Genomic DNA, 18463 nt, shown 5'->3' on the forward strand with positions numbered 1-18463 from the left:
GAATATTAAGAAGTCATTGCCTTGCAGAATCAGACCTTCACAGTGGACTCTCTGCTGGGTCAGTATTTTAATTAACTTGTTTCAATCATTTCAGTGGCCTGACATAAATATACTGTGTTGAAGAACATTTCTTTAAAAATAAATCTACTGCACTACCATGCAAATCTACCATTTGCATGAAGTCATCTTTTCCTGTATTATCTTATGTCACTTCTAACCCAGATAACAAATCCCTGAGGGCAGTGGTCATGTCTGTGTTCTTTTGTAAATCACTGTGCACACCTGTGCTTTGCTGTAGAAACATGTTAAATAATAACACCTTTTAAAGGGTTTGCTGAATTATGAGTAGTTGTAAGCACTAAGCTCCTATACCTGGGCATGCCAGAGTGTCTGAGGGTGGGTGTCTGTGGGTGCAAATGTCTGTGTACATTGCAGATAAAATTTCAGCTCTCGCTTCAGAATTTCTTGAGGCAGTTTAGTTAAATTATGAATGTTACCTCGATATATTGTTCAGAGCTTATTAGTGGGCTAGTACCACTTTGCCATAATTCTTGAATTACAGATATACTCAGTGATACCCAGCTGAAATTGGTGTTAGACACAAATGTATTTATGCAAGTGGTAGTCCTTGCCTTAAGAAGCTGCGTCTTTCAGCTGGAGAGGGCAAAAGAAGAGAGATACTATTACCTCTCTTTCACAGGAGCACAAAGAAGTTAAGGCATTTAACCATATGGCAGAAGGACCCATAACAGAACAAGCTGTCCTCTTGTTGAATTCTCTTTGTGGGGAGGCCCAGAGGAATTTAGCTATAGACTTCTCCACCGACAACTGAAACACAAATTCAATCCTGTTTTCAGGGAGGATGTCCATGCAGCTGCACGGTGGGACAGGAGAGCTCCAAGAAAGAAGCAGCAGCTCCTGGGACTGGGACTTCTCTGCTCTGCTCTTCCACGTACCATTCTAGCATAGTATTGAATTAGTCATCTACTGCCAGAGTCATAAAGGGATTTGGACACAGCAGTACTCAGCATGACCATGCCTGCCAGCAATGCAAGAGAAGTACCCGGCACTTAGAGCCCGCTCCTAATTCTGCACTCACACCTCCTCACATGCCATGCCTGCATAGCATTAGATCCACATCCTTCCTTTACTTTTAATTTGAAAAATAACTAATTTAAGTGTCTTGCCAGAGGTCTTGCTTAGGTTGCATTTGCTTCTGTTTCAGAGAGGTGATAAATGTTTTCATGTCCCCATTTGGAGTTCACGACATTTCTTGACTACTAGTAAGACATGCAACTTTAAGCAGGATCTTAATATCTGGCTTCTTCTATGTGTCAGCATAGACTTTTTGCTCCTACTTGCTTCTTATAGTTCCATGTTAGCCAACACAATTTTTTGATATATATATATCTGGGTATTAATCTAGAAACCCCCTTTTGGAAACATATACAAAGCAAGAGCAGTAGCAAGCAAGCCTAGCTCAAGACATTTTGCAGGTATGAGGTACTGTTTCCAGATTAGATGCCAATGTTTACTGTATACAAAATTAATTACATCTATAGGGCAAGAGCTAGACACCTAGAGCTAAATCTGCAAAGGGATGTTGGCTCTAAAGCCTGTCTTTTAGATGTTCTGCCACCTAGTATTTTCCATGTGGCCAGGATAGGAATCCAGCCTTACCAAGCACTGAGAGAGAGTTAGACACCAAAAAAGCAAGACTTCCAGAAGGTATCAAGCTGCATGAGGAAGCCCCAAAACCAGGAGCAGAAAATGCAAAGAAAGGAAGAGAGTCTAAACTTATCCCATCAGGGACTTAAGCCAGATTTCCCTGCACAGTGAGCCTTTCCAACTATGCTGGCAGCAGTCATCTAAATGTAATTGCTGAGGGTATATGGTGGTTTTAGAAAAGGAGATCCCACCCTTAAAATATTCCACTATCAGTCCATTATCCGGTTTTATATTCTGACTGGGGGAAAAAAGATTTCATTACATTAAAAGCCAGGAGATGACTTTGTTGGTTTCACTGATTAGGATAAAGATATTCTACTGAACACAATATAACTTCTTCTGGTGTATTTTTCTAGTTTTTTTCAGAGTATCATTTAACTTGATTCTATCAAGTACAGAATTAGGATTATTTTATATAAAATAAAGTACTAATTTTACCTAGTCAAGAAATTTGTAAAATAAGGTTTATGAAGAGCAGCAGTATCTTTTCTTAAACTGAATCACATACACTAGGCTTCTTATTTGGTCTAGACAGGATCTAATAAATAAATATTTATTTAAAGTATTTGTCAGATTTCCAATCTAAACCCAGAGAAATATGATAAAATGGAATAACCATCCATCACATTGTAGCTTTCACTGCAACAGCAATACAAGAGGAGTATTATGTCAAATAACTATGAAATAATGACATCTAGAAATACCTTAATCTCCACACCCTTTTGTGGTAATAGCAATGAATACGGAGGAAGTACTGCCCAACCTCAGAAACGGTGACAGCCAGGCTGGGGGCTCTGAAAAGCATTTCAGACTACTGGTCATGGAGAAACAGCTCCTGTGTGCCTGGGAGAGCACCTTCCAGGCACAGAAATTGTTATGTTTTCACCTTTACCAGTGACTCTGCTCTTCAAGCAGAGTCCTCAAGGCCTTCAAGGAGAAGGCCTCAAGATATTCTTCAAAACTGTATAAACATAGACAAAAGACTATTTCCTGTGCTTGGCAAAAAGGAAGAATAATTTGTATCAAATAGTGTACCAGCATGTTGCTTTCTTCTGTAAAATTCTGCACAGGGACGTAGCAGAGAGGTTCTCATTGCATTTGCTGGGAATTGCTGTTGGATTGTCTCCTGGAGGATAATTCTGCGTATTGTTCATTAAGGTTGTCCTACCAATCTGTTGCTCACATAAATTCCTACCATGGATGGATTCCTAGCATCTGATGCGTGGCAGGACACCTTAGAGGACCAATTCAATATGTCAGTTTTCACAAGCAAATCTATAATGTGAGTACTATCGCTGGTAACTCACCACTCATCCTTCAGGTGTGTGGGCTTTAATGTGTTTCTCTGGTGCATTCTTGGCAAGGTAAGTTTTGACACGTGAGATGTGGTGAGTCTTGATGTGGCTATTTAGGGTGTTACCACTCCCTTGATATCTCCCATGGTAGCAGAAGGACCATGCCTCATTGGCTTCAGCTTACAGTCCAGCCCAAACCAGCCCTTCCTTGGTGGCTGCAGCAGAGACCCTGGGTTTGCAGATCATCAGTATGAGCCTGCATTCTGCTCTGCTAATTCTGCTGCAGAGATCACATCTTCCAGGCGTAGGGCAAACAGCTGGGCAGTAACCCCATAAGTCACTGGCATCCCCTGCCAGAGCTCAGATTTTGTGGAAAGCAAATGAGAAAGTTCTGGTGAAATGGCTTTGGTTGAAAGTTTTTTTCAAATTTGCTTAAATATTTTCCAAATGCTCTTACACTGCTTGTGTGGCTGCAATCACATTTCTGATACATTTGACTTGCCTGACAATCTTTCTGGGAGAGAGCTAGTTCAAGTAATGATGTCTATGCTTCTTGGTGTTTAAAGGGTCTTTGCCTGGTAGTCAAGTTTGTAACCCCAGTGAACAAGACACGGCACAAATCACACATATGAAAAAGATTTAAAAGAGTAAAGAGCTCAGAGGGTTTTGGATAAATACACAAAGTTTAGATTCTGGTCCAAACCTCTCTGGTTTGCAAAATGAGTGTGGAAGCATCACAAGAGCAAAGTCTTTTTTTTCAGCTCTGGAATTTCTGGTCCTGACAGGAGTTGGAAGTGACAAGAGTCACATAAACAAGGAAGAATTATATGAATCTTCTCAGGACTCATGAAAGATACTGAATCAGTGGTTAATTTCAACCTGTCCAGCTAACCCTACCAGTCAGGTTATATTATCTAGTAGACTAGTGATTGTTATTTGCGTTGTGCTAAGCTTGTGTTTTGCCAGGTACTGAGCAAGCTCACCCTAAGATGCTGATCCACACCTGCAAGAGTTTGACAAATGGGCGGATGCCAGCCCTGTGAGTTAGCTGCCCTCTCAGCTGAAAAAACTAAACATTATAAGGATAGAAAGATCAAAATTCTAGCCCACAAAGAGCTTCCATTGTTTTTAAGTGTGATACCATAGAACCAAAGGATGAGTTTTAGACAAAGATCAGAAGCAAAATCTGTAGGTTTTTAAGGTATTCCAGCTTCAGACCAGGATCCAGGCTTTGTGACCAGGAAAGGAGGGACAAGTCCCTTTCTGCAGTATAAATACAAGAGTATTTAAATAGATGAATTGGTATTAACACCAGTCTTCGAGATGCTGGTTACATAAAAGTACTTTTAAAAAACACTAGCAAGTGTCTCTACTGCAAATCCACCATTAAAATGAGATATGGGCCTCATTAAATAATCTTTTCAGCCTCCTGCTTTGTAGCAGCCCATTTCCAGATCTGAACTTTGAAGCTGACCCCTGTCTTTGTGATGGGCCAAACCAAAAGCCAGATCTGAACACCACTGAACTCTGGGAAAGTTCAAATCTATCGTTTGTGGTTCAGGTTGAGCTCTAATTAAAACAGACCAGTTAGAAAGGCAAATGTCTTAAAACCAAAACAAAACAAATGTTTCACGTGAAAAGTCTTGGATTAGGCTATATGGTACCAAGTAGTGTTTTTGTCTATCACATGATGTCATGTTCCTCTGGCTAACACAAACTGACAGCATGCACATGCTGCTATATGAGATATTCCATGCAGACACTTTGAATTTAACTTTGAGCAGGACACAGTATTCATGGAAATACTTCATGCTGTGCAGAAACCCATCAGCAATCTTACTGCCACTCAGATTTGAGAGTAGTCTGCTGCCTTTCAAACTTTCCATGGCCTTCCCTAGTAGCACAGTAGTCCAGGGTCTTTTAAAAATCAGTGTCTTGCCTTCTTTGAGCGAAGCTTATGCCTCATTATGTCAGCAGTATGTGGAATATTGCCACTAATCCCTGAAAACAAACAAGAAAGTGGCACTGCAGAAACTTTGGTTGTGTAAGAGGGCAGGGAAATCCCAGCTAACTCTCCTGCTAAGAGCTTCTGTTTATACTGTAGTTAATACTACAGTGTCTGTAATAAAGCAACATGGTTGATCAATGGACAAGGGAAAAGCAAACAAAAGGGAAGGGAACTTGGTCTCAGCATTACTGAACTGCCAAAGTAAAAGAAAATGGGAGACAGCAAGGAGAAAAAGAAAGGGAAGGAGGGAAAAAGTGTTCAAGCCCCATCACTGGTGTCAGGATGTCACTGTGCACCAGTAGCTAGAAAAAGAGGGCCTTGGACAGGAAGATTTACTCGAAGAATCACAGCACACATACAACGAGCGTACAGTAAGTAACCAGCAGTTACTCTCCCTGTGGGCTTTATTCTCTCTCTTTTATGTTACATGTAAGTACTGAACATGTAAGTATCTTCTCTTTGCGAAATTTGAGTTTAGGCTCTTTGTGGACAACTACCTAAAGTTTCCAAACTTCATCCTTATGCAAACTCAGCTAATAATTTTACCAGGCCTATTCTATTGAGATTTTTCACTATGTTCTCTTTTCAGGCCTGGACTCGCTTTCTAGAAGACCAAATCCCTCCACGACTTTTCTGTCCTTTGCTTCTTGTTTCGATAAGAAGACATTTTTGTTTGAGGATCCCAGAGTACTTCACAAATGTTTAAGTGGAGGTTAGTCCACATTAATTAAGCCTTTCAATTCCCCACTGAAATTAGTCATCTTTAATCTCCAGACAGCGAGGTATAAAGTAACTCGCCTAAGGTCACAAGAAAAGTATATGGCACAGCTGGGAACAGAGTCCAAGTCCATTATCTCCTGGTCCATGCTTTAACCATAAAATGATAGTTCTCACATGGAACTAGGAGCCACAGGGTATGTGAAAAATGATAGGAAGGGAATTGTATTGAGCTTCTTGAGGTGACGCCTTCCTCTCAGCTTGGACAAAGAGAACGAAAAATTATTTTACCCATTCAGAAAGAGTACTTCTCGGGTTAAAGAATATGCAAACATTTTCACTCTTTGCTCAGAGGAAGTTTTCAGTTCAGACATTTCTTTACTGGTCAAGTTGTAATTAAAAGAACAACCTTTCTAACTAATCATTCTCTAGCAATATATTAAATTCTATTGACGGCATCCTTTAAAACACACCAAAACAATAGAAAGCAGTAAAAGACACATCTATGCAAAGGAATGAGAAACTCACAATATTTTCTTCTGCATCAGTTTTGTAATGTTCATGAAAGAAGCTTGCCAGGAACCTACATATTACTTTAGAATTTTCTTTAAAGCAAGAAGTAGAGTAGAATGGGAAAAGAGACCTACTTGTGTCCTACACATGATAATGTATTGATTTACAGCAAATCTAGTTGAAAGAATCACATGGTCTTGTGACAGTTTGAGAAATATGGCAGAAAATATATGCTTATCAACTTGTGCTAATCTTTCTCCGAGTATGGAGTACCACAAGCACTTAGGAATGAGAAGCAGTTAGAGAATAAAAACCACTTCACTGTTTAGGGAAGTTCACCACCTTTGCTATGCAGTTAATAAAATATCCCGTGTGTTTTCGCCTGGGATACTGGCATTGTCAGTCTTCCAAAATACTGACTTATACATCAAGACTATCCTTCAGAAATGCCCTGATCTCAACCTTCTTCCAGCTACTTACCATTAATAGCCAGAACTAGCCCAACTTAATGAAACAGCAACGCACAGATGCTCTGTGCTGACCACTTCTGATTTTGGAGCCTGCTCTTTGCCATTCACCATTACTGATTTTTCCTGCTCCCCGCCCATCTCTTTTTCTTTCCTTCTCCCTTTACATGCATTCATAGATCTGCTATGCTCTTTCCCACTTCCTCATGTCCCTAGCCGGGCAGTTGAAAGGCTTCCATCATGGAGATTGAAAACATACTCCATATTAAATGTAACAGAATAGTATGACCGGCAGGTCCATGTTTCAAACACATTCAATTTATACCACAGCTGAGAATAAACAGCAGGGGAAGCAACTTGATGGGTTGCTGGAGGCTGTGGCTACCCTTTCTTGTGGAACATGTCTCTGTCACTTGCTAAATAGGTGCACCATCTGGTGGTAATTTTGGACTCCCACTTGTTCTTAAATTTCCAAATAGCAGTGGTGGAGTTATGCCTGTGGTTGCAGCATTTTTTTTGCTGGTATCTGTCTGAAAGTTATCAGCTAAGACAACTTTTGCAGGTACTACTAGTGAATGAGTACCAAGAACAGCTAGGACTTCAAATGAAGGTCATGTTTCCATGTCTGCTATGTGGGGCAAGCAGGTATATTAGACATGTTTCCATGTCTGCTATGTGGGGCAAGCACCACATGCTCCCGTGAGAAACGTACATGGAGAGGAGGAAAAATTTCACAGACAAACCAAAATTAGATATTAACTGCCTTGATACCTAATTAGGGAGTTTAAGGTCCCAGGATAGTCAACTGGGACCTCCAGACAGTCATGCAGTCAAATTAAGATCCAAATCACCCTCTGGAAGTGCTTCTTTCTCTTCTTTGACCATACAAGGAATACAGGCTGACTAGGTTCCTATCTTAGACATCTCATCCAAATGCCTGGAGCTATGTGGTATGAAACTGGGCCAAAGGAAAGAAGTGAGGAAGGGGCTCTCCATTTTTCTGCGTCTGTTGTCTGAAGACCTTTAGTTCAGCAACAGAGACAGAAACCAATGCTACCTCTTGTGCCATTCCCCTTGTGCCATTCCCAATGCAAGGTTGCATTGACCATGTCAGTACATTGTGTGGAGACCTCTTCTGAACAGGATGGGTGGAGGCTGAATCAGACAGAAAACAATTTTCCATGTTGTCATGAAGAAATGAGTGAACAGTTATAAATAAATCATGATCCATGACTAAATTTTGTTCGTTTTTACCAACTTGAATAGGGCTCTCCAGTCTATAGCAGTTCAGTCCATGTCTGTTGAGCTTTATTTAGAGACAGAAGTGTCTTCTCCCAGTGCACCAGTGAGCTTGCTGGGGAGCAGTCTACTTAAAGACTCCTCAGCCATCCAAGCCTACTTTTTACACCGACACTGGTTAAACCTTGGGAATCATCTTTCTTTCATAGTCCCAGAAATTGGAGGTTGAACCTCTGCGGTGGAGAGAGCATCATAGATTGCAACAGATTACATTTGTGGCTAAAAGTTGTCTCCTAGATCCACTTCAGTCCTAAGGCCAAATCTGATCAAAACTGGATAGGTGTGACACTTTTTACTAGCTGAAGGACCCATCGTCAGCTCAATCTTGCATGCCAGCTTTCACTACGACTTCTGTATTCTGCAAACCACTTGGGCATGCATTTAAAGTGAAACACTTTCAAACCTTCTTTTGCTTTAATAGGACATAAAACAGAGGGTTTAAAGTTAAGCACATATTGGGTAAACAGAGCACAACTAAAGTTGTTGGCCAGTTTGAATCCTGAGAGAACAGCTACCTTAGCACTACCATTTTTACCAGCCAGATTAATTTTTTCAAGCCTCCAAATAATAGGTGATATTATTGCTCTTCCTTGCTTGCTTGCTTGATTTTTAATTTGACTCTTGTATCAGTAACAATAATATTATACTTCACAGTTATGGACATACAATACGTCAGTAAGAAATAAACTACAGTCACGGGTAATTTAATCCAATGCTAAAAAGTCATGCACAATACCCAGGAAGGAAATTTTGTCAATTAGAAAATAAGATATTTGTCAGATGTAATATTTTGGAATATGCCAGCCATTTCATTAGAAAAAGAAATTGCTCGTGACTAGGGGCAAGTCAGCAAACTGCATGGATCGGTGATCTAAGCCCGAATGCTAAAACATTTGTTTGCAAACCAAAATGTACGGATCAACAAATACTGTGTTTTTTGTAATGTTTGTAAATGCCTCTCTGTGCATTTCAAGCTTTTCAATTTAGAAACAGATGGTTTACCAAACAGAATGTATCCCAAAGAACAGAAGAGGAAAGGGAGGGATGCTGCTACACATGTAACTCTGAAGTCTAATGTTATGTTTAGCCTGTCCTGCTTGATGTAGAGGTTGAACTAGATGACCAAACCTATCATCTGTAATTCTAGGGAAGAGGTTTTGACAACATAGTTAACCGCAGGAGTAAAGCTCAAGGAATCTCCAAAGTCATTAGAACCCCAAGTTATTACAAGATCACATACGGGCAGGTTAGCTGCCATCCCGTGCTACCTGTCATCTTGCGTAAAGAACTTTCCTTGCAGTGGCAAGATTTGGCAGCACCTGCCTATTTGCAGAGTTGCTCTGTCCTTAAAAAATCAAGTGTTGTATAGTTGATTTCCATTTAAATAATTAGGTTTTAGCTGAGTCCCTCGTATGAAATTCAGCTCCACTTTGAACTTCTGTTCATACTCAAAAGCCAGGAGCCTTTTTAGTGGCTGTAAAATCCTGGCTCTAGTGAAAGCAGTGGCAAAATTTCTACTGACTACAATAGGACCAGAATTTGGCCCCTGTCATTTTGGATTAAGCCCAGCACTACTTTATTTAACTTTAAATGTTATTTGCCTTCCTGTTTTAAGCGTGCATTACGTTGTAAGTCATTGACCAATAGGACTGGGACACTGGAAGTAACTATTTGAGTTAGCATGCTGTGGGTCATTTGTAGCCAGCAATTTTATTACAAAGTGACATGAAAAAAATTACATTAAAGGAACATTAACGTTCCAAGTGAGGCACTTGGAAGTAAAAAAATGCCGAACTTAATGTTGCTACACAAAGTTAGCCCTGTTGTGTCCAAATTTTGGTGCAGTATTCAATTAAATAATAGCCTAGCATTTGCATACTATCTTTTTGACAGGACCTCTGACTCACTCATCCCAAGGCAGACCAGTAAAGTAACATGGAAAATTTTATCCTGAGTAGCTAAAGGCAAAGTTAAAAGCAACAGAAAAGGAGGATTTGTTTGTTTGTTTGTTGTTCTGGCCAATGCTGAGTGGGAGATGATCAGAGTTACAGGTCATTACAGACCTGCCTGTAAGGCCAAATTATACATAACAGTACCCTTTTCCACTACAGCTAATTACATATTTATTAGGTTGATCGCAGAATGCTAAAAATAGTAAGTACCTGCCCCTCTCCAAAAAAATGCTTCTTTTCCACATTGACACCTAAATGGAGCTACTCCATTTAGAAAAAACAGGTCCATTTAGTTTTGAACCATTGAAACAAAGTATTAAACTGCATCCACATGTCAGTCCATTGGTTTTTTGAGAGCATAATGGCCTCTGAGGTTTAAGGTCACAAGAAGGCAGCGTGTCATGCTACATGATGTCTCTTATCAAGCTGTGCGGCGTACTATGGAACCATGTAGCTTAGAATACATATGGAAGCATGCGAGAGCAGAGCTCATGAGATACAGAGGCTTGAGTCTCCCCAGTTACAGTTCCCTGCATCAATTTACATCAATGCACTTAACTAATTTAAAATGAAGTGCACTAACAAACCAAAATGGAGTTGTTCAGAGTCAGGTATATCAGTGTATTTTAGTTTGAAAATGTCTACAGAAAAACATCCGTTCCAAGAAAATCTTCATTCTTATATGTAAAAATTGAATGAAACAGAAGTTTAAGAAGTTAGCACTTCCCTCAGGATGGCAATTCCAGATTTCATTCAGGTCAACAGCTACCATTTCTCATCCAGCTGCAAGCCACGCAGAGGTCATGAAGTAATTATATTAACATATTAGTGCTATGTTTAGAATAAGGATGTCTGCCTTTTAAAGCAAGCCTGCTGCCAAAGAGATAAATATTTAAATGGCAACAATAACATTTTAATTTAAGAGAACTTATACTTTTCTTCAAACTCATGACCCTTGAGGGAAAAGAAAACACAACTGAGCTACACTTGAACTAGAGAGTAGTACCTTGCAAAAAGACTAGGGAGTAGAGAATATGAATTGGGAAATATAAAAATTTGTCTGTTCATGGTTGGAAATTATTATATGCTACAGATTATATATGCTAGACATTTATTTTATATGGAGACAAAGAAAAAGAGATAGAGATGATAAAATTAATGTAGCAAAGCAACATTTTTTCTAGTAAAGTCAAACAAAATTTGTTACTGTCAACTTAGAATTTACAAATGGTACTGTCCATTCACGTTTATCTTTTCATCTATGATTTGCAGTGTCTTCTGAAAACATTAATTAAGCCTCACCAGATCATTATGAGGATCTGGCATCCAAAGACATTTTTAACACACAGAGAAATTATCATGCACAAATTTTCAAATTGATTCACTAAGCTGGGAATCCTCCATCCTCTCAAAATAAGATGTTTCTTTAATACGACAGTACTTCCTTAGAATAGAAAGATATTCTTATTTTTCTAAAAACCTCCAAGTGACAGAAACTTACTAAAATGAAGAAGAGTCTGAACCTACCACTCTCACAATAGGCTGTCTCCTCAGTTCAAATAATATACATTCTTAGCACAGTAGTTGTTTCATAACTTTTTTACCAGTCCTTCCCAACCTCAGCTGCTGCCAGCTGGGAGGTTTATTTTCTTATTCTGGTTTGGGTTACTGTCTTGCTTTGCTACTTGTGATAGTAAAAACCTTATCCACCCTTCTACAGCCAGAAAGTATGAACTATTTGAATCAATTCTTTAATTTCCTCCAAAGATGATAATGCAAACTAAAATAGCCCTCTCACTTACTTTACCTTGCAACAACTAGATTATCACAGCTTTTTTTCCACTGTTTCGCTTTCTATGAAAATAAATTGCACTGGAAAAACTGTCCTTGTAAGGCAGCTTGCATACCTTATAGTACTTGCTTTACTGCCTGTAGGGTAACTAATAGAAGTGCACAGGCCTTTGGGTGGAATAGCCCAGCTTTGTTCCAGCTTGGCCTTTCTGCCTTTGTAAGGCAACTTGTGGGATAGTCACTGACATAACTGAAATCTTTCTCCAATAATATATATCTAATAAGGTAGAACAAATATACTGGATATCCTTAAGGTTAAGGATATTTTTGTTTCTCCTTCCAGCAACAACATGTCAGTTGTGAAAAGAAATGTGCTGTTTGAGACATTTTAAGAGAAGGCTTTGCAATGAGTGTTTGCAGTTTGATAAATCTTTCCTGCAAAATGAGCACACTGAGGATGTCCTCAGATTTGGGTATTTTTCTTTTCACCAGCTGCCTCTGCCTACCTGCCTGTCAGTTGGTATGGGTGGTGATTCACTATGCATGTCTTGTGTTTTTTTTTAAATTCAGCCTAATAATGAGAAAATTCTCAATTGAAATAACCAAGAATTATACATCTTGTTATACACCACTGTGCTTCTATTAAAAACTACCCTTGCATAAGCCACAGCTCATTGAATTTGCTGTAGTATTCATAGCATCTACTAGTTTTACTAAATCACGCTTGCAAATGCAATGGCTCCACATGACATTTTGTGAAATGGACATCAGCAGTCACTCCAAGGTAGCCACATGAGTAATAAAGACACAGATTGTATTGGTCCTACATGTTCTTCTGGAAGTCACATACAGTCCTAGTACAGATTTCAGCTGATTGAATGCATCCTGTGTACCTCTCTCCTGGCATCCCAAGCAGCCTGCTGCACTAGGAGTTGAAAGGTGATGCCATCCCCTGAGAAGCCACCTCTCACACTGGAATGTTTTTTACCATATCCTAGCACCAACGCAGACATCCAATTCAAATTACTGAAAACAAGTTTCTTTCTCATCAGTTGCTTGAATGCTCAAAGGACATTGTTGTCTGGGACCATGCTATATGACAACAACAAAAAAACATAATTTTTTCCACATTAGGTCCAAAAGCCACTGTGCAATTGAGGTTCACAACAACTGACAAATGCCTAAACCAATCATAGCACCTACTGCTATGACAAAGATAATTACTGCCTTTCTGTCGGTGAAGTGTGTACCCTGCTCTGTATCATATTTAAAATAATCTAATTCCAACTCATTTTCCCCCTCCAAATTGTTTCCAGCTGTATGATTCCTTTCTTTCCCCCATATTGTTTTTATTGGATATAATGCAAGTCCGTAAAGATAGATTTTCCCATAATAAATACACAGATGTTAGAATAATAAACATACAGTCAACCTGATATATGAATATTACTAAGCATTAATAAATATATAACTAACAACATAAATCAATTAAAAAATTGGAAAATGATAACATAAAGTAACAGAAAGAAACGGCAGGAGGAAAGAAAGGCAAAAAGTGAGATAGAAATCTACTTACTTTAGGCAAACTATCTGGATTCATTTATGGTTCCCTTTATTGATTTGCTGATAGCATTAAAGCACAAGTATGGTTGTAAAGCATTCCTAAGAATGCCGCCTGTCTTCATGTATTGGAAGTTTTCTGCTTGTACTGAAAGTCAAGCTTTCCAAGTTGGCCAACTCATACCATACTAGACACTACTGTGGTAGATTAATGTATCTGCTTGGATGCAAATTTCCATTTTTGGAGAATAATGAGCCTCTCTACTCCTCCCATTTTTGGTAGGAAGTTTTTATGAACATTTGGCATCTCGGTTAAACCACCATCGTAGCCCAGAATAAAAATTACTGGATTCATATGTGAGTCTGAATCCAAATTTAATTAAGCCTATATATGGCCTGAACCAGGAATAATTTACTGACTGACCCCCCTCAGCCTATATGATAACATGCCAACCATTTCTCCATGACGCCATCACTTACATATATTTCATGCCCAATTCCCCTGTTCTTTCAGGCCTGCAGCTAAAACACTGGGATCCAAGGTAGGCTCAGTTACCTGTTTCCAGTACAAATATAGAAAGAATCAGGTTTTTTTATGAGTATCTTTCCTTCAGAAGATGTTCCCCTCCCTTTCTTAGTCTTCTGTTTGAAATTATGCTGTCTTCTTAGTGGTTTATGTGTGCATGTGTACGAGTGCGTGCTTGTATATAACCGTGACACTCAACTTTATTTTCTGATTGTGTTTCTCAAAATAACTTGGAAAGTCTTCTTCACCTGTGAGTTAATAAAATCCATGCACAGATTTTGTTAGTCTTTAAAACTGTAGTTTTCTCTCCCATCCCTCCCCCTTTCTGCCTTGAGAGTGGATCAAAAGTTGAGCAAATGTGTGGTGACAGGAAACTTCTTAAGATGTTGTTGTTCTCCTAAACCTCCCACGGCAAGCAGGGCTTTGACCTCACTTTAGATGCATCCTTTCAACGTGCCAGAAAATTACAGATCAATACAAAAGGTCAAAGATTTTTTTAAAAAGCTTCAGAACACCCTTGGTTTTTGGCTATTTGTTGATTCTTCCCTGTCAGGTGTCCAGTTCAATGATTTGCCAAATCATTGTGTCCATGACACAGCCAAATCAATACTACTAAATCATGATGATTTTACACATCATGAATCTGACAAAGGAGACATCTACAGATTACTTTTGATATCTTGACAGCTGTATTTTTCAAAACAGCTCATTTTTGCCGTGGATTTAGCACTGGTAAAGGCAGTCTGTTTATAAGCACTTAAATTTGGAGAATTCCAGCAGAAATGGTCAATGCACAAATAATTAGCCAGAATAATCCACTGTCAAACAACAACAGTAGGTTTCACTTCCGTTATTGATTCTGACCATACTTCAGAGGCTGCACTGCTTACTTTTTTTGCGTGGAGTTATTTGGTTCCAACTTGCTTCCTTATTAAGGATCTGTAACTTTTAGAGGTACCTACATGATAGATTGATCCAACCATCATTTGGGGGAATAGAGACCAGTCCCTAGTGCTGGAGCTCTTTTGCATCAATAACCTGATAGGACCAGAGACTTTACTCTTCCAAATTAGGGTCCTTCCCTTCAAAAAGTTTGAAGGACTGATTATCTTTCAACAATGGTTGTCAATAATAACAATTGAGATACCATTAACCAAGTAATTTTTTAATCCGTTTGTTAAAGAGGTAATCTTTAAAGAGGTAACTCGTTAAAGAGGCTTACAGCAAGAGGAATGAGTGGAGAGTGGAAAAGATGACTTTATGTGCGAAGCTGGCATGAAAACTAGAGATGAGTGCAGGAAGGTGACAAATATATGTACAGGGACAGGGTGAGTAAAGTGAGCGTAGTAGTGACTTTTCTCTGGGGATGACATGACTATGGAAAAGTTCCCAGCTATAAATATACCAAAAAAGCTATACACGATGCTTGGCTAATTCATCCCATGCCGCATCCTTTGTTCATGCTACTAATTTGGATCTCTCCGTCACTTTTTATCTCTGGCTGCTATAAATCTTTCACACCAACACGAATGCCCCATGTCTAACATAATTCTACAGTTGTTATTCTGTCCTCTGAACTATTTCAATTGTTTTTAATACAGACTCCCATGTATTATACAGCCCTCATTCACTGATGTACCTCTTTGAAAAAATAGCTCAGCATCAATCCAGCTTAGCTAACTTACTGGGGATTTCCCTGGCACAGTAGGATCTCCAGAAGTCACAAGGGTGGACGTTTGCTCCTGTGTTGTGCCTTCTGGGGGGGAGGAGTGCTGCATCGGGATATGAATTAGAATAACCCTAAATCTGTACTTGTCAGTGCTCGTGGTGGAGCCTTGGCCCAGTGGCTAAAGAGTAGGTCCTCTCTTTCCCGTGCAGATAGAGAGCCATTAGTATCATGCTATCATAGCTTACTCACCCTCTCCTCCTTACAACATTAATAATTTGCCTTGATTGTTCATCTCCCTAAGTAATTCTGGGAAAAAGCTAGATGAGCTTTCCTTTGGAGTGAAGTACTTCAGTACTTAAGTCTTTTTTAGTCTTAATCCTTTCTTCAGTCTGTTCAGGCAGAACCAAATGTCTGGTTTAGTGTTTCTGTACGTGTCAGACACGGTTGTTTTGTTATACATGTGAATACTTATGCTTACAAGTATTTTGTACCTTTAAAGTTTTTGGTGTTTTTTTAGCTTTGTCTTTTTTTTACTTTTTTCCCCTCACTAGTGTAATAACACCGCTTCCTAAACCCTGTCCTTTTCCTAGATACTGACCACATCGTCTCTGGGTGCTACTCCACTAATAAAACAAATAAAGACATGTGGATTATGGGATCTTTTATAGACCTGCGTGGAACTCAGCTGGCTCAGCTGGCAGGGGTCATGTAAACCTTCTCCATCCGTTACAGTTTGTGTGGTTTCACACCCAACAAATGTCAAAGCAGAACTCAGCTGCAACTGCCAAGTTTCATCTGTGTTTGGGTTAAGCCATAAAAGAACCCACCAAATTCCACATCAGTCATTTCAGAGTTGCAAGAAACCACCCAGGTTCGGTGAAGAGGTCAAAAATCTGGTGAATGTTTTTGGCAAATATGGCTTGAACAGTGGCTCAAGAAAACCCTGTTTTTTTCAAACTTTGTACAGTCTGACCAACCTGATAGCTGGTCCATCCTGATGCCAAAAATTTTTGTTCCCTGTAGCTCTTATTTTGTATAGAAACATTCAGAATGAAAACACAGGCACAACTTGTAGTCCTCTTTAGGCATTTGGATTGTGCTCACTTGCAAGGTTTCTGAGGATGAAAGGAGTCTCTCAGGTGAAGAGGATTAATACTCATGAGTACAAGGACAGAGCTGATGAGGTGTCCCAAGATTCCAAGCTTGAAGAGGAAAGCAGAAGTGCTGAAAGCCTTTTCACCAGGAAGCTTAGTGATGACACCAACTGGTACAAGCCTCCAGAGTGTGCCTCTTCAAGGACATAAGTGATCTCACAGAATTTAAGAGGACTTACTTGTCTAAGGGTCAGAGGATGCCTGCAAGCTTTGGCAGATCAAGACAACATAGCATGAAGAAGTACAACAGTAGCATGCTTGGCAGCTGTATATTTTCTGGCAGCAACATCATTTTGGACATCAACTTAAGACAAACAAGCATAAGACCAACCAAGGAGGACCAGACCTGTGCTTCTAATAGTCAAGACAAGTGACTAGATGTTTTGCTGATTCATATAAAGTTGAAGGTAAGAGTCAAATGTCAGGGTATTTCCTGAATATGGTGTCTTGAGGATGTTTAATGCCTTCCACTTAGACTCTTTTTAAGAAATCTAAGGTAGGCAAGAAGTATTATCCAAACAGAATTAGAAATATCTTAGGACAAATGTGGGAAGAGACACTGATGAGGAAATCCCTCACCACCAGCTTTTCAGCATCAAAACCATTCTACCAAACTTTTTTCTGAAGTTCAAAAAGTTCAGACTTTTCTTTTGCCATTAATTTGGTTTACTGGGTCTTTTTATTATTAGTTTTAGCCCTCTCCACTTCTGTGATTTGATGTGGAGTAATGCACACAGAATATGACAGGTTCTCTGCAGGTGTCAGTTCCCCTGATGCCAATGGAGTTATTCAATTACAACACTTTACAGCTGGGCCGCTGGGCCCTTAAAAAGCTCAGACCTCAGCCAGACTCTCAGACTTGCATGTTCTTTGAAAAATTATTCAGTTCCATCATTGACTTAAGCATACCTCAGCTTTTGGCATCCATTTCACAAAGGTGTTGGAAAAAAACCCCAAAGCCTTGATCTCCACTAACAACCAAAGCACCATGTAAGTTGTTTCCTCTTTGCACAGATGGGATGAAATATTATGCCTTTTTTTCACACAGTTTTGACGAGATCTTATGTCTGACCACATTCAGTTGTGTTGGAGGCACAAGACTCACCCAAACCATTGAATTCAAGAAAGAGGTGTCACACAAAAAAGAATTAGACACAAGAAGAACAGGCTGCAACCCCACTGAGAAGCTGAATGGCCCTCGTGAGAGCCACACACCACAAAACATTATCCCAACACTGAGCAGCAGACAGCATGGAGGATAGTAAGTGGGCAGCCCTTGGAGGAGAGAGGGAAGGTCAGGAATAGGCTAAGGATACTCAGCTGGATGATGAGGAAAATAATGATCTCAGTGCTGGAAAAAAATTGCATAATCTCCCCTATGAAATAATATCAGACATAGGGTAAATGGAAGGTGATCAATTTAACTTCTGCCAGCTAACAATTTGTCAGGCCAAGGTACTGTATTATTTTCTTTGAATAGGTTTCCTGCCTCAAATCACTTGCAATATTTTCTTTACAATATGATAGCAACACTAAAATGGATATGTATCACTGCCATATATTGGAAGGCCAGTGTCATGTGCACTGTTCTACCATCAGTTAATTAGGACTCTCCCATTTCTTAAGTTTTTGGGAAGTCTGCAGAGGTTTTTTTGGAGCTGATTTTAGTTCCCTTCTGATTGGTCATAATATGCACCATGCTATCATAGCAACTTCTAACAGGATGACAACTGGAAATATTTTTTCATGGGGTGTGATGACTGTGTCCTTGGATACCTGCACAG

The 18463-nt window shown here is 39.5% G+C and overlaps 1 protein-coding gene across 3 annotated transcripts in view; it reads right to left on the reverse strand.

The window, feature by feature from the left end:
- The window catches only part of WNT7B (Wnt family member 7B), a 96785-nt gene that overhangs the window by 21162 nt on the left and 57160 nt on the right, over positions 1 to 18463 (reverse strand). The gene's annotated exons all lie outside the window — the stretch shown is intronic.

This window comes from Ciconia boyciana, chromosome 1 (genome assembly GCF_034638445.1).
Source record: "Ciconia boyciana chromosome 1, ASM3463844v1, whole genome shotgun sequence".
Taxonomy (NCBI): Eukaryota; Metazoa; Chordata; class Aves; order Ciconiiformes; family Ciconiidae; genus Ciconia; species Ciconia boyciana.